This window comes from Chamaea fasciata, unplaced genomic scaffold (genome assembly GCF_029207755.1).
Source record: "Chamaea fasciata isolate MVZ Bird 193981 ecotype frontalis unplaced genomic scaffold, bChaFas1.0.hap1 SCAF_5, whole genome shotgun sequence".
NCBI classification, from domain to species: domain Eukaryota; kingdom Metazoa; phylum Chordata; class Aves; order Passeriformes; family Sylviidae; genus Chamaea; species Chamaea fasciata.
In genome coordinates this window covers 58,950,558-58,965,076 of record NW_027094090.1, presented here as the reverse complement: position 1 = coordinate 58,965,076, position 14,519 = coordinate 58,950,558, and the positions used below count along the sequence as shown (strand labels likewise).

General features: G+C 44.2%; 1 long non-coding RNA gene across 9 annotated transcripts in view; it reads right to left on the bottom strand.

Annotated features, from left to right (window-relative positions):
- LOC136289774 (uncharacterized) overlaps nt 1-14,519 on the bottom strand; it is a 43,620-nt gene that overhangs the window by 21,565 nt on the left and 7,536 nt on the right. For 3 of the 9 annotated variants that reach the window (XR_010720868.1, XR_010720867.1, XR_010720866.1), the window contains exons 2-9: nt 8,058-8,123; nt 6,991-7,063; nt 6,804-6,919; nt 5,870-6,703; nt 5,272-5,476; nt 2,834-3,405; nt 1,058-1,279; nt 218-320 (exon numbers count right to left, since the gene is read on the bottom strand). This is a non-coding gene — a long non-coding RNA (uncharacterized lncRNA). Of the gene's footprint in view, nt 1-13; nt 321-1,057; nt 1,280-2,833; nt 3,406-5,271; nt 5,477-5,869; nt 6,704-6,803; nt 6,920-6,990; nt 7,064-7,099; nt 7,267-7,457; nt 7,582-8,057; nt 8,124-14,519 lie in introns of those variants that run through there. The other 6 variants (XR_010720873.1, XR_010720871.1, XR_010720872.1 and 3 more) reach the window with 6 other exon arrangements.

Here is a 14,519-nt window from a genome sequence, read left to right as displayed (position 1 = left end):
TTCTTCTGTTTAACATCTGCAAACACAATATACTAAACCCACACAGAGGCAGAATAAAGGGGGATGAGGAAGGGAAGGAAAAAACCCACTGTGAAATGGTGTGAGGAGATGCTGGAAGAAGGAACACCTTCAGCATGCCAAATAAAATCTCCGCAAGATCAAGTTTCTTGAGATTTTTCCCCACTCCTTTCCTATTACTTCCTCCTTCCCCATTTACCTTTTGTGCCAACAAGTTCCAGTCAATTCCTTTTGTTTCCAAGTTGCTGCTTGATACAGAACTTTTCCCCCTTCCTCCTTTTCTCCTACACTGTGTACAGACCCTTTAAAACAGGAAACAAAAAGCATTTCCTCCATGAATTTTAAAATAGAGTTACCTTGATGTGCTCCTGCTCCCTGCCTCACTGCATTTCCCGAGATTTTACTTAACTGCACAACATCCTCTACACACACAGAGAGGCCTCCAGAAACTTTAACTTGCTAATAAACAGCATTAAAGTTCTTACTTTCCTTTTAATTTAGCTTTCTTTTAATTTGTGAATTGTGTTTATCTAGACTACTGTCCCAGGGATGAGAATGCACCTCAGCAGGATCGAGGCAAGGAAAATAAAGCCTCCTCCATGGAAGTTAATACATATTTTGGCATGAAGATCCACACCCCTCAGTGTCACCCATTCCACCTCCAAGAGGCAAATCATGTAGCATCCTTGTCTCAGAAGATATGGAGCATGGGGGCTCACCGTTGAAAATTAAGCTGACAATACAGGAACTCACAGGTCACTATTATGGATAAGTGTCCCTAAGGGGGTGCCCAAACATCACAGCTCATTTCTCTGTAGTCTCTTTCACTGTTCTCTGAGGGCTGTTCTCCTGCTGGATCAATGCAGCACACTGACACAGGGATTAAGGTCTTCAGGCAAGTTTACAGCCTGGGCTCTGCAGCTTAACTTAAAGCTGCCAACACATCAGAGCCATGCAACTGGGGCTTTCTGAAACTGGCCCAAGTGAAAGTGGGAATTTTCTAGGACTGAATGTCCTCAGCTGGAGCATTTGTTGTTACCTGGAACTTTTCTTCCTCTCTGAGTCTCTTCATAAATCCCAAGAAACTCCTCTTGGCAGTTCAGTGATGATGTTATTGATGGATGCTTTACAATAATCTTTGCCATGCCCTTCAGAGACAGTCAGAGTATCCAAGAGCACTCTGTGCTTCCCACATAACGTGATGAGGAAGAAGCAGATATAAATCCCTGGGGCTCTTTTAGCTTCACTTCTGATGCCCATTCTGTGGATAAATGTGCGCTTCAGTGATAAAAGCATTAAGACAAGACAGTAAGAGCTTTCCACAAAACCTGGCAGTCCTGCCCATGATTGAAGAGAATCTAGAAAGTCAATAAAGTTAGTGAGAAATGGGTTTCCAATATTTAGTTTTCTTTTCTTATTTTTAAATCCTATTCCTCTCCTGCCCCAGTATTACTGGACTTGGTGGAAGCCTGAAGATCCTGATATCACTATCAAGAGCACAGTTATTTACTAGAAAGGCCAAAATGATAAAAAGTTTAACCCACATACGTCATCTCTCTCTCTATATATATATAGAGAAAAATATTTAAAACCCATTCTGATCAGTTGGATCATTTCTTAGGGTTCAGCATTTAAGCTGGTACAAGCCTGCAGGAGCTCTCAGGGTGTACATGATCACACGGCAGCCCTGTTGCCTTAACCTTGGAGGCCCAGGCAGAAGCACAAAGGGGTGAGCTGCTGGGCCTTAGAGGACTATGGATTTGCTTGCAAATTTGCTCTGAGCTGTGCTTCAATGCCTGGAAAAGAGATAAACAGATACCAGGCTGGTTACATACCAGGGCTAAAAAATCTACCAACCTCAAATATTCACTCACTACTGAGGAAACAATGTAATTTTGTTTTTTGTTTTTTTTTTTTAATTGACCTTGTCACCAGCTCTTGAGAAGAGCTATGAGATATTATACTTTTGTCTATGAAGACCCTATTCTCCAGAAACACTGGAGAGCAGGCCTAGCCTATGGCTTCATGTACACACAGTGCATTCAGATTCAGCATTCGTTAAATAAGAGATCAAATCAACAGGGAAATATTTGAAGCATCTGAGTGGTTATAACAGAGCAGGAGGAGAGAAAACAAGATCACTAATGAGAACTGTGTGTCCCTTTAGTACCAAGCATAATAGGGTTGTTTGCTTCCCAAGGCAGCAAATTTTTAAGTCATACCCTCTGCAGGGCAGCTTAAATTCTGTATGTGCTCCCTCCCACACCAAGGTTTTATGAGCTCTCTGCTCAGATGGGATGCTGACACCATGCTGTGTCTCTGTGTACCTGCATGGGATACCGAGAGTGCAGGGAGGGAAGGGCTGAGCCCTCCTCCTGGGTAGAAATCCTTCCAGTCCAGAAGGGAGAGTAAGAACATTTGCCTCCTGAGGAAGGTGCTGTGGTGTGAACAGCTCTGCACAGCAGCACTTGTGAAAAGGAAGACGTGGGGTACATGCTGAAACCCTCAGCCCAGCTGAGTTACAGGGAAGGTGCCCTTCCTCACAGAGCTGGCTTCAAAAAAATCCAAAGCTCTTTCACCAAGTCTAGGTTAAAAGCAATGAGTCAATCACCCAGTTTTACACAAGGGCTCCTGCACACACCCAGCACTTCTGGATGATGTGGTCCCTGTGCTGGCATCAGGGGATAGCAGGGAACACCAGCGTAGTGTGGGTACTGCAGCCTGGAAGATGATAAAGCCCAACAGGCTGAGCCACAAAGGCTTGCCTCTACGTTCATTTTAATAGCTGTTTTTGCATTCAGGTTACTAAGCTTACCATGGCTTTGAGCTCGTCCAGAGGTGAGCAGCTTAGCTGAGACAAGCCTGCTTCAGGGTGAGCAAGAGCCTTTTGGATGGCTCCAACCTCTGAGCTGCTGCTGCTGATGGCCCCGCCGTTGTTGGCTGTGCTGCACCTCCCCCTGTGGAGAGAAATAATCCCCACCTCCAGCTGCCTACCACTTCGGGGGGCCTATTTTTATCTCAGTGGTGTGATGTTGTGGAGCACCAGCACGGATACCAAGGGGAAGAGGAGGAAAGCACACGCTGCCTGCTGCCCAGCTGGCTACTGCACAGGGCTGCGAGCGGCGCCGGGAGCACGTCCCTCCTCAACACATCGCTTTTTACATCGGGAGCAACTGCAGCCTCCGGTCTGTTGCCAAAGCTCGTGTCAGCCAGCAGCTCAGGGGTGCTTCGGCCTTTTCATCTTCCTTCCTCCCACACAGTACTGGATGTGGAGAAGCATTTAGATGTGTAATAGGCACGAGGAAGCACATTAGTAGGACAGGGCTGTTTGCTGTGTTTTAGAGGCAGCAGCAGCAAGCTGACATCGTCTCATCCAAAACCACAGCTCTGTGTAAGCAATAAATGTATAAAAGATTCAGTCCAACACATGGCAGATAAAAAAGCAATACCTTATTTCAAGGATGGTGAGGGCGGGAAGAAAGAGAGAGAGAGAGAGAGAAAGATAGAGAGAGAGAACAGATTAAGCAACATACCCAAGTGCACAGGAAATCTGCAGCATCAGTGGTAACAGATTCTTGCTCCTCTACTTTCCACAATAGGAAGACAATCATATAAAGGTGAGATAAAGGGGGCAACTATCTCTATACTGAAACTTCGAGTCAATATCTCACTCAAAGAACCCTCAGGGCTTTGAACCTTTTGTATGAAGGCCTATCTGAGAGCTGTGTGCACTGCCACAGCCTCCACCTTTGAGAAAGATTTACACTACAGAGCTGAGCATCAAGTGTCTGGCCAGAGAGCCATTACTGCCTTCAGAGCCAGTAGTCAGCAGCCGGTTGTGTCAGATCCAAGGAGACCTCCAGCCAGCTCCCAGCTTATCTGTGGGGCTGGCCTGGCTACCATACAAACGATGACTTGTTTTGATGGCTGGTTTTAGCTTAGGAGAACGTTCTCCCTTGGTCAGCATCTGTACTAATATTTCTGTTAGGTCAGTGTGGAAGATGCCACAAGGCAGAAAGACAGGCAACTGCAGCACAAAGCAGGGGAGTTCAAGTGCTCATCTGACCCGAGAGTGGATACACAGCATGCTCTTTTCTTTAATATATACTTTAATTTCCTCCTCTTAACTGCAGCATATTTTATTCAGCATGCAGGGGGAAAAAAGATGTAATTTATTCCTATCAGCAGAAGTCTTCCATTTTCTGCTGGCAGCAATAGGATAAAATGTAGGATGGGCACAAACACAAACACTCTGTCCAGGATTAGGTTTTACCTCTCAGGAAATGATGAGGGACAATCACACCTATTCATTAACATAGCTGGCTGTATGTGTGCATATGCAGGGAAGGAAGAGGGATAAAGCTCTGGAATAAAAAAGGTTTTGCATCAACAGTTTCTTAGTGCAACTACTTTGAGCCAAAGGGACACATTTCTCTAGAATGACTAATTAATTTATTTAACAAGTAAAAAAAAAAAAGACATTTGAAGCGCTGTCTAGAATATTTCTGAAATCTCAAATCCCATCAGATTACACAAGAATGAAGTGGTGGATTTCTCCATTTGCCAATGAAACTATAAAGCCAAATTCATCTTGACCTGAGTAGGCTCAGAAGGAAAGAAACTTTTGGGGAAGAAAAGAGTGAGCTGGTGCAGGGAAGCAGTATGACAATGCTGGGTTCACATGGAGTACTTCAAACAGGCTTTTCCCCCCCAGTTCTCTGTATGAGAGCCCTCCAGTTTAAGAACAGGGGCCTCCTTTTTTTGTAAGATGCCATCACTTTCATGCAATCAGTGCTTATTCACTAGCAAATGCTACTCTTTCTCTGGCAAAATTTATCCTGCAGACTTCTGAATGTGGTGCTAATTATATCTAGATACATAAATGCACAAGTTCAGTTTAGAGCATTTTCCCAAACTCTCCTGCCCATCAAAGCATGGGGCTGGTAGGCGTTTTCACAAGCAGCTGCTTTTTACTGAGAAAAGTATCTGTCCAAAAATCATGCTTAATTTCAGAGTCAGAAATGTAACACACAAGCCTTCTGAAACTCCCATTCTAATTTCAAGTAAGCTTTGTTTAGGGGGAAGTCATGAGGAAAAGGAGGAAGTGGTGACTTGGAGGAGGAAATCACCTGAATTTTTTTTCCTTTGTTTTAAGTTGCCTTAAAAAACCTACCACACAAAATCCCAATGCACTTGGGATATTTTATGCACAGGCATTATATTCAGGACTCAACTCAGACAAAGACAACTCACCTTTCTTCAGCAGTCCCATCCAGTCCAGGAAAATCCTCACTCTTGAATACACTCCTGGTTTCTTTGGGCTGGCACTGCCAACACCCCAGCTGACAATGCTGTAAAGCGTAAACGGTCCATTTCCCATGTTGCAAACCAAAGGGCCACCAGAACCATCCCAGGAATCATGAGAGAGGACTCAGTGATCTTATTTGCCCTCTCCATGCTGTAGGTAAGAGGAGAACTGTTGGAATCACGTTTGCCCAGAAAAGCCCTCGTGCAGGAACTGGGAATAGAGCTACTGGTGCAACTCAGCAGCAGCCTGCAACGAAGAGACTGATTTAAAGGCTTGGTTGTCATTGAATGAGGACTGAGCACAGGTTGAAACAAAATATGATTAAAGTGTGCTCTTTAATGTTACACATAATTTATTAGTCCGCCATAAGATTGGGATATTGAGCAGAACGTGCATTTTAACTTGACAATGCCTCAGTCAGAATTACTTTGCCCTTTATTTACTCAGCTGTTCTTACCCACTTGCCTTGTGATTTGGGGAGATTAGTCAGTTCTTCAACAGTACTACAGGAATTTTATAAAAACAATACAAGCGATAGTTTACCTCGACAAAAGAGTGCCATGAAAAGGAGTTCCAAGCAAGCGACAATGGGAAGTGTTTCATTGGGATCATAGATGGGCCTTGGGAACTGCAAGTCCTTTTCCTAAGTGATCCACAGACATCCATATGCAGACACTTTCAGGAGCGCTCCCCTCTGATATTTCTTCCCCTGACAGGAGTCCAGTTCTCCCACAGAAAGCCAGCACAAAGGATCCTTCCAGGGTAACTGAAGTGGTAATTTATCTCACAGACTTCACTCTCAAGTACAGGTGCTCACGTCTGTTTCAACTACCTAGCTCAGTTCTCGTCTGGTTGGGAAATAAATCTGAGGTTAGGTCTGGGGAGAAGAAGAAAATACTTCTGAGAGAAATGTAATTTCAGCAGCACCAAGGGAAATGTTGAAGTCATAGCTCAGCATGCTAAAGTGGGGATGCACCACAGTGGCCTTCACCTGTCTCATCTGTGACTAGGGCAGAGAGGAACAAGCTTGCCTTTTAAGTGCAGCCTGAATGGGTACTTGTAAAGGAAGAGGGAAAAACAATCCCACAAATTATGACCAACCTCCAAAGAGGTAATGAAAAAACAAAAATTAAAAGGTGCAAGGACTTTAAAAAACAAATTCTCTACCTCTCCACTTAGTTGAGAAGACTACTGGGACAGATTACATGGACCTCCTGAGACTGAAGTGAAGGCTTCACCATGAAAACACAAGCTACTAAGGTTTTGCAGAAGCCCAGTGTGAGTCACTTGATCTTCTTTCCCACATGTATTTCTTCCTCTTCCCCATTAGGAAGAAAGAGTCAGCAAGGTTTTTATAGACAAATATACTGCTTGGCACTAAGGGAGTAAGATGTTGGGGATACACAGTCATCTCTGTTAGATTTTAAGACTTTTTACTGCCAGTAGTAAGAACCAGATATAAAATATACTTCCTTACACTGCAAGTTAGCTGAATGAAACTTGAGTTACTTGATTTCATTTTTCATTCTTCAACCTCTGCTATTTATCAGTCATTTTGCCTTGCTGCCAACACTTTCACCCGTACATATAGATCTGTTTTGAGAAATATTACAGGGTCAAATACACTAAAGTCAGCACTTTTAGTGGTATTGCTTGGGTTTTACCTGTTCTATTGACTCTTTTAGAGCTCTACGATGGTGTCCTGCTGTCACAGTCCAGTGCAAGGGTTTATTGGATCTGTATGGTGAAAGCAAGCATATTGCAGTTACTTACCATCAGCCATAGAGCTTCCTAATTCAGCAGTCACACATCCCTTCTGGCTCTTCTCTAATTAGTCACTTATTCCCAGGACTGCTGAGCAAGAGCTTCTCACTGTGACAACTCTGTTGCATCAGTTCTGGCTCTGATAGCAGATAGTCCAATTAACTTTAATGGATTTCCTACAAGGAAGACCAAACTGTTCCCATCTCAAAAATCAGTGTTCATGGAGAAAGGGCAGAAGAAAGGTTTTGCAGAGGACAAAAAGGTGTGACTATAATTTATAGCTGTGACCCAAGCCTGGAGGAGCAGGGGAGTGCACAGCATGGGGAGAGCAGCAGGGGGGGCCTGGGAACATGCTGGTCACACTCACAGTCACACACAGTAGGCAGGCTGCTGACAGCCGTCACACTGGCAATCTCCAAGTAGGTTCAGGGCAGCGGTGAGGACAGCCTCCTCAGTCCCACTAAAGTGCTTGAATAGTCACTGGGGAGTAACTGGGGAATAAACACAGCAAGAGAGCCAGAAAACTCTCCATACTTTCACAGGCAAATTTCTTGTTTTCCTACATATATTCACACCAGGGATGCAGCAAGGCCAAAGATGCAGCAGAGAGAAAATTTGTCTGCTCTGTTTGGAGGTAGTGAGGATAGGAAAAACCAGTAAATGAAAATTTGAATCCTAAGGAGAAGCTCCTTCAGGGAGCTATGAGGTTCAGGTGCTGAAAGAGGATCTCTCCCACACTTCACCCTTTGTCCCTCCTCCCAGTAGGAAGTGCAGGCAACCAGAATGGAGAGGATGTACCACAAGTATGGATATGAGTGATGGTATGAGTACCTATGAATCACTTTTCATCCACACAAGTGCACAAAAGGGGGCTTGAGGTCAGAAAGCATCTGCCTCAATGCATAATCCTCTTATAAGTTAGAGGAAAGAGCCTCAGCCCAAATCAATTGAACCAAATTTAATTTACCTAAGGGGGCATCCTATAGATGCAACATCGGTGCAGTTAATCCTGAACCTTCTCTTCCCTCCTCCTCTGTAAGAGGAAAGAAATAAGAGTTAGCTCTGACTTAGGTCAATAGCTCTGGCTTGGCCCCTCAAAGTCCCCATTCTGGAAGGCAAAATTACCCATCTCCTCAAGCAGCAGTTGGCACACACTCATGAAAGTAGGAAGCAACAATAGCTTTCCCAGGATCAAGGCTCTCCTCTGTAGTGAGGTTTTCAAAGGAAATATCACAATTAACAAGACTACTTGTTCCAGGTAGCAGATGTTAGGCATCTCATTTTTCAGTGAGAATAAGAAGAAAAGCACTTGATTTACCTCCCTTATTCAGCAAGGGGAGCTCTGCTACAAGTAGCTATTCTGTTTTAAAGTTACCTTGACATAATGCAGCACGATTAGCCAGAAAAGTAAGCACAGGCATCAAAGAATAGCTGCAGATGATGTAGAAAATGTCAGACACAGCAAGCATCTCTCTACTAACAAATGAAAAAAAGTGAGCCAGACTCTAAACTCTCTGTTACCTCCATCACTCTGAAAATGTACCAGCACGGTATTCCCTGAATTCAGCACTGGTGTGGGAGCTGAGAATCCACAGAGACTACCTGCAGGAATGAAGAAGAAACTGTATTTTTAAGATGAGAAATGTCGTTCTGTAAGCACCTGTGGCTTTAGCTAATTTAGATTTCTAAAAGATCCCAAACCATAGAGACTTGGTGACTTTCTGATTAGAAAGCAAGAGCAGGCAGAATTAATCTACCGTAGTTATGCCACATGTCCATAAAATCAATCCTAATTTTCTTATAGAGGAATTACAAGTAATCTTCAACACACAGTGTGACTGCCCCTCATTGCACAAGACAGAACTCCAAACCGACAAACCACACTTGAGAATTGAATTCACCACCATCACATGCAAAGTCTCTCTAGAACAGTCCATGTGTCCAGGGTAAGGACTTAGAGAGCAGCTGCTGGGCTTTTCTTCCTATTGAGAGCACTCAGTTTGCACAACATCTGAAAGTCCTGTAATTGCAGCTGGATAGGAAGATTGCACTTTGTTCCAGAGGAGCTTTCCTGTAGGAATCTGAACTTCTGATGGCAAAGCAGTGCTGGAAAGCATCAAGGGAAATGCTCCAGGATGCTGAAAGCTCTCCCATGAAAGATTCCAGATCCAAAATTGTCAGCCTTTTTCCACCACACTTTAACAGTCCATTCCAATGGAAACCAGCTTTCTTTTTTGCAACTGTGGTGCTAATACTCATGGCAGCACTTGGTAAACACATGCAACTAAATTGCCATCACAAAACAGGTTCCCACAGACCAAGTAAAAAATAGAAAATGAGAAAAAATAGAACCCTTTGCCAAAGATCACTTGTCAGTGGCAAACCCAAGACAGTTTAAGCCTCTTACCCAGCTTATTTAGTAAAAAGGAAAGAGCACCCGCCCGTGATCACTCTGCTCTGGGTTTTGGTTGACACACAGCTCTGTAAAAAGGTAACCAGAATTCAATCCAAATGTCTTCACTTCTGAGCACAAGATTGCTTTTCACTTCAAGAATAAATACCGAGCGAGCTCTGTGAAAATGAGTGTGGTGCCTGGAAGCTGTTTTTTGAAAAAAGACAGGCTATTAAGATGTGCTTTCTTTTCATCCAAGTAGGAAGAACAGCTGGAAAAACAGAAATTAAAAAAAAAATAAAAAAAAAGAAGAAGAAAAAAGAAAGTGAAGAACATTTCTTTCACTGAAGATTTTCATATTGATAAAACTGAAGCAGATTTTAAGTGAGAAAATAAAAAAAATCTCCTTCTAAAAGTGTGGGAAAGAGATGCCTCAGGTCAGCAATTTTTCATTAATGAACTTTCAACAGAACTAGTTCAATTTATTAAGAATCTATTTCATTAGGACTAAACACCCACCAACAACCACCCTTTCACTCTGCCTTTCTTTGAACATTTGTCTTTTTCAGTGACACTTGGAGCAAGGCTGTTTCACAGTCTCCTGGGAGAGAGCAAAGCAGAACCAAAGCCAGACCCAGCAGCACACACTTGTGCACCCCACTGGCCCTGCAGCAGAACATGAGCCATGGTCCCATATCCAGCCCTGCAACAGCAGCAGCCATTTATGCAAAAGCAAGACCTTGGATCATGATGTCAAATCTCCTGTGCCAATGGCACACCTGGCCATCGTGATGGACAAGACAAAAGGACAAAGCCTCAAAGCTGCTGCAGAAATCCTTCCAGGGGTACAGAGTACCATGTTACCAGACAGCACATTTTGGTGATAACACTCGTCTGTTACCACAGGATTTCTAATTTAAGTGTGAAACAATTAGTGCTCACACAGCTGGCTTTCTTCTTCCTCACAATAAATAGTAACTACATAATAAATGCAGCCCAGGCTAAGTTCCACAGCAAAGTCTTCAAACTGCAGCTGCAAAGTGGACAAAATGCTCAAGACTGAAATGCTTAAACTTCTTAACTGTGGGCTGGGGAAAAGCTAGATTTTGGAATAATTTGGGCAAGACTTCCCTTAGTGAGTGTGTCACATTTTTCATCGAAACAGTTTGTTGGCAATCTTGGTCTGCCTGCTCCTTCCTGTGCAGGGTTACAGACAGGTCTGCAGGGGATGATGCTGGCCTAAGCTTTGTCTTAATGCATTTTAGCTGTCATCTTTACTTAGCAGCACTCAATACCTTGTATTTCTGAAAGGTCAGTGCCCCCTATGGACTGCCATTCCAAGAGCTTTTCCTCCAAGCATAAGAAGTGTGTGATTTTTCATTCATTGATTTTGTTTTTAATCCTGACTGCAGGTTCTCCCAGCAACAGAGCAGCAGCAAACCAGAGAAAAGGTCTCCATATCCTCAAGCATCCCTAGGTTTAACACTGTGTCATGGTTTGACCAAAGTAGGCAATTAAGCAGCACACAGCCACTCACATACCACCACCTCTCCTCGCCTCTGTTGGAATGAGGAGGGGAATTGGGGAAAAATAAAGGAAAAAAATCGATAGGTCTGGGATAAAAGCAGTTGAAATAAAAAACTATAGTAATAATTGTAATGAAAGTGGAGAGAGCAAAAAGAGAGAGAGGAATAAACCCCACGACAAGTGATGCACAATGCAACTGCTCACCACCGCTGACCAATGCTCATTCCGTCCCTCAGCAGTGATCAGCAGCTCCCAGACAGCTCCTCCCAGTTTATATACTGGGTTCAATATTCCATGGTATGGAATATCCCTTTGGCCAGTTCAGGTCAGTTGCCCTGGCCACACTCCCTCAACAGCTTCTCGTGCCTCTCCTCACTGGGAGAACATGATACACTGAAAAGTCCTTGACTCAGGCTAAGCGCTACTTAGCAACAACTAAAGCATCATTGTGTTATCAATGCTCAACCTAGATCCAAAACACAGGACTGTATTAGGAGGCAAATTAACTGTAGACAAATCCTAGATGAAACCAAGACACACTGTTTTCCACCTGTTTTCTCCCAGCAGGGGAGGAAACACATTCCTGCTTGGAACAATGTAAATGGCAACAGGACTCATCCTGGGCTTGGTGGGTTGCTTGCTGTACACAGGCTGTATTGCTTGGTGTAAGAGGCAATAAGAATTGAGAGATACTGGTACTAGGAGTGGGAAGTAGTGTCAGACAGCCCATGCACAGTAAGAAACAGACACTTTGGTATGGATTAAGGAGTAGTTTGTGGGGGGGTTGACACTGCCTTGAGAAAAAGGCTGATTCTATTGTTTGCAACATGCACTCTACTTTCCTTTAACCTTATACCTGTGCTGGACTTCAGGAAAAAGCTATCCTGAGGTGAGCCTGGTGGCTACAGGTTTCAAGCACTTACAACAGTGACAGCCCCCCCCCCATACAGGAGTTTGAAGGTGATGTCTAATTGACAAAATATGCCCTGCAAAGAATCCGTGACCTGGAAACTTTACAATTTACGGTCTTGTGCGTCACAGATGTTTCTGGCAGGATTTTATTTAATTGCTCCCCTGAACAGTTTTTAGTGCAGAGGTTTAAGTGCAGCTTCTCCTTTTGTTACCTTTATGACAATACTCTGCTGGACCTTCAATGAGGCAGTGGCACTTCATGTTCCTGGGATACAAGCCAGGCTAATTAGCAGTATCAATCCTCACCTCTTCCACTAACACTGCGACACTGCCACAACCCAAGCCTGAAACACTCAGACAGCACAGAAGACAATTTAAGACATGGTACTTTCAATAAACACAAATCAACAACTTGATTTTTAAGGAAGCCAGGCACATTAAGGAGAGTTGTTATTTTAAGGGGGTCAGGAAGGAAGTTTCTACAGCATCAACAGGGTCATTTGCTTCAAAGTCCTTATGGATGGCCATGAAGGTGAGCTGTAGCCACAGCCAGCATTGCTTCCATCAAAACCAAATTGTGGTCTGGTCCAACTCTGCTGGCAGAGGGGCTGGGAAGACATCCTTGCAGGATTTACTCAAGGGGGACAAAGAGATAGTTTAAGGGTGGGCTAAACATGCATTTATCCAGACAGATGTCCCAGTGGTTCACCAGGTTAGATCCCATAGGGAATGTCTTGTATCAAGAGGAGAGCTTATTTGACTTTTATTACCTATAGAATAATGAGTGGCAGTACAAAGAAATTGAGGAGATTGGACTTCATCCAATACTTCAACTACATGAACAACAATATTCCCAGAGGATGAATTGCATGACTAAGGATCAACACTATTACCAACACATCACCATTACTCAGTTAAATCTCAGGAGCAGTCAGTATGCACAGGAAACATTTATTACCACTTCAGAGGGACAACAGGCCACATTTCTTTGTCTCATCTGCAGTTACCCAGTAACCTGTGTGCTCATTGCGCCATTTGACCCATTTTGAACCCAGAGCCAGCCTTTGAGCTGTGTCTCCAGCAGATTACTGGCTTTGCTAACACATGAGAAGCTGATCTGGGCATAGCCAGTTAAGCAAGGCTAAGCACTCCATTTCTTCTGCTACCCAGGGTCTGTAAGAGTGCAACATATATTGGAGACAAGGCAGACAAGGGCACATATTTATGCACAGTTGAAGGTCATTCTTGAGACACCCATCACACTGACTAAATGCCAGCACAACTATGAACACAACCCTCAGTTCCAGCTGCCCTGATCTGTTTGGGTGCTTTCTCTAGCTCTTTCAATTGATACTGGAAAACACAAAATGCTTTCAAGGGCCAGATAGATTTGCTGTTTTTCATGACAATGAATTACATGAAATTATACCCAGAAACCCTCACACCTCCAAGGCACTCAAACTTATTCATTAGCTCTCTTCCATTCAAATAGAGGGACACATATTTAGGGTCACATCCAAGCTGGTGCTCTGCACGTAATTTAGTGAAGAGTTTCGAGGTGATTTTGTCCTCTAGCACAGTACAGGTGCACAGGCTAGAAGCAAGCAATGGTAAAGGCAGGTTTCTGCATGGCTGAGCTTGGCCTTGTCAGTCCCATCACAGGTCAGGAATGTCACACAACAGAAGCTGATAACTTATATCACTGGCTCCACCTGGTAAATTTTATCATCTTCCCCTCAGCATCAGCCAGCTGGGGAGGGAGCTGCCAACAGCAGAGGGCTGCCGTGAATTTTCTCAGCACTGGTGGGGCCTTTATGCTTCCTTCCAGCAGCAATAGCCTTGTGCCGTGTGACACCTCCAGCCCTGTCCATGTCATTCCCTTGCATCCCGCAGGAGCTGAGAGCTTCTTTGTGTGAGCTGATACTGATATACTCAGACAAAGGATAAAGGGTACAACAGATCTCCAGCCGCAGCATGGCTTGTACAGAACCTGTATTACAAATAGACTTTGTGTCTTACTGCCTTCACACACAGCATTATCCTGCCCAGCAAGCAGCACTGGGGATCTGCACTGCAGGGAACACACAGCCACTGCCACCCAGGCTCTGCTGAGAGTGGTGCCCAGTCTGGTGCTGACTGGGGCTTCCAGGCCCCGGGAAAAACACTTCAGGGTGCCATGAGGAAAATACAGTATCTGGCTACTACAGCCACCTGCTGTGAGGGACATTATGCTCCAAAGCCGGGGGGACACAATGAGCCCACCTTCTCTAAAGAGCAGGATGCCTTAGAAACTTCACTGTGCCAGTGCAGGGAGAGGGCTTGGCACAGTAGCCAGGGAGAGAAAAACGTTATGTGGGGTATTGCAGTACAGGCACAACTGGCCAAGGCACAGGCTAACACACGGCAGCTATTCCAAACACAAAGGGCTTAACACACATCTGAGAGACACCTCAGAGGAGAATATGCAATTTCCTTCCTAAAGCCCTAATTAAAAATCCCAAAACTTTCAGGAATTGTCCCACCAGCTGTCCCACAATGGGCTCACATCCATTCAGTCTCCTAAGATAGGACATGGCTACTCCAAGCTCATTTTTAATG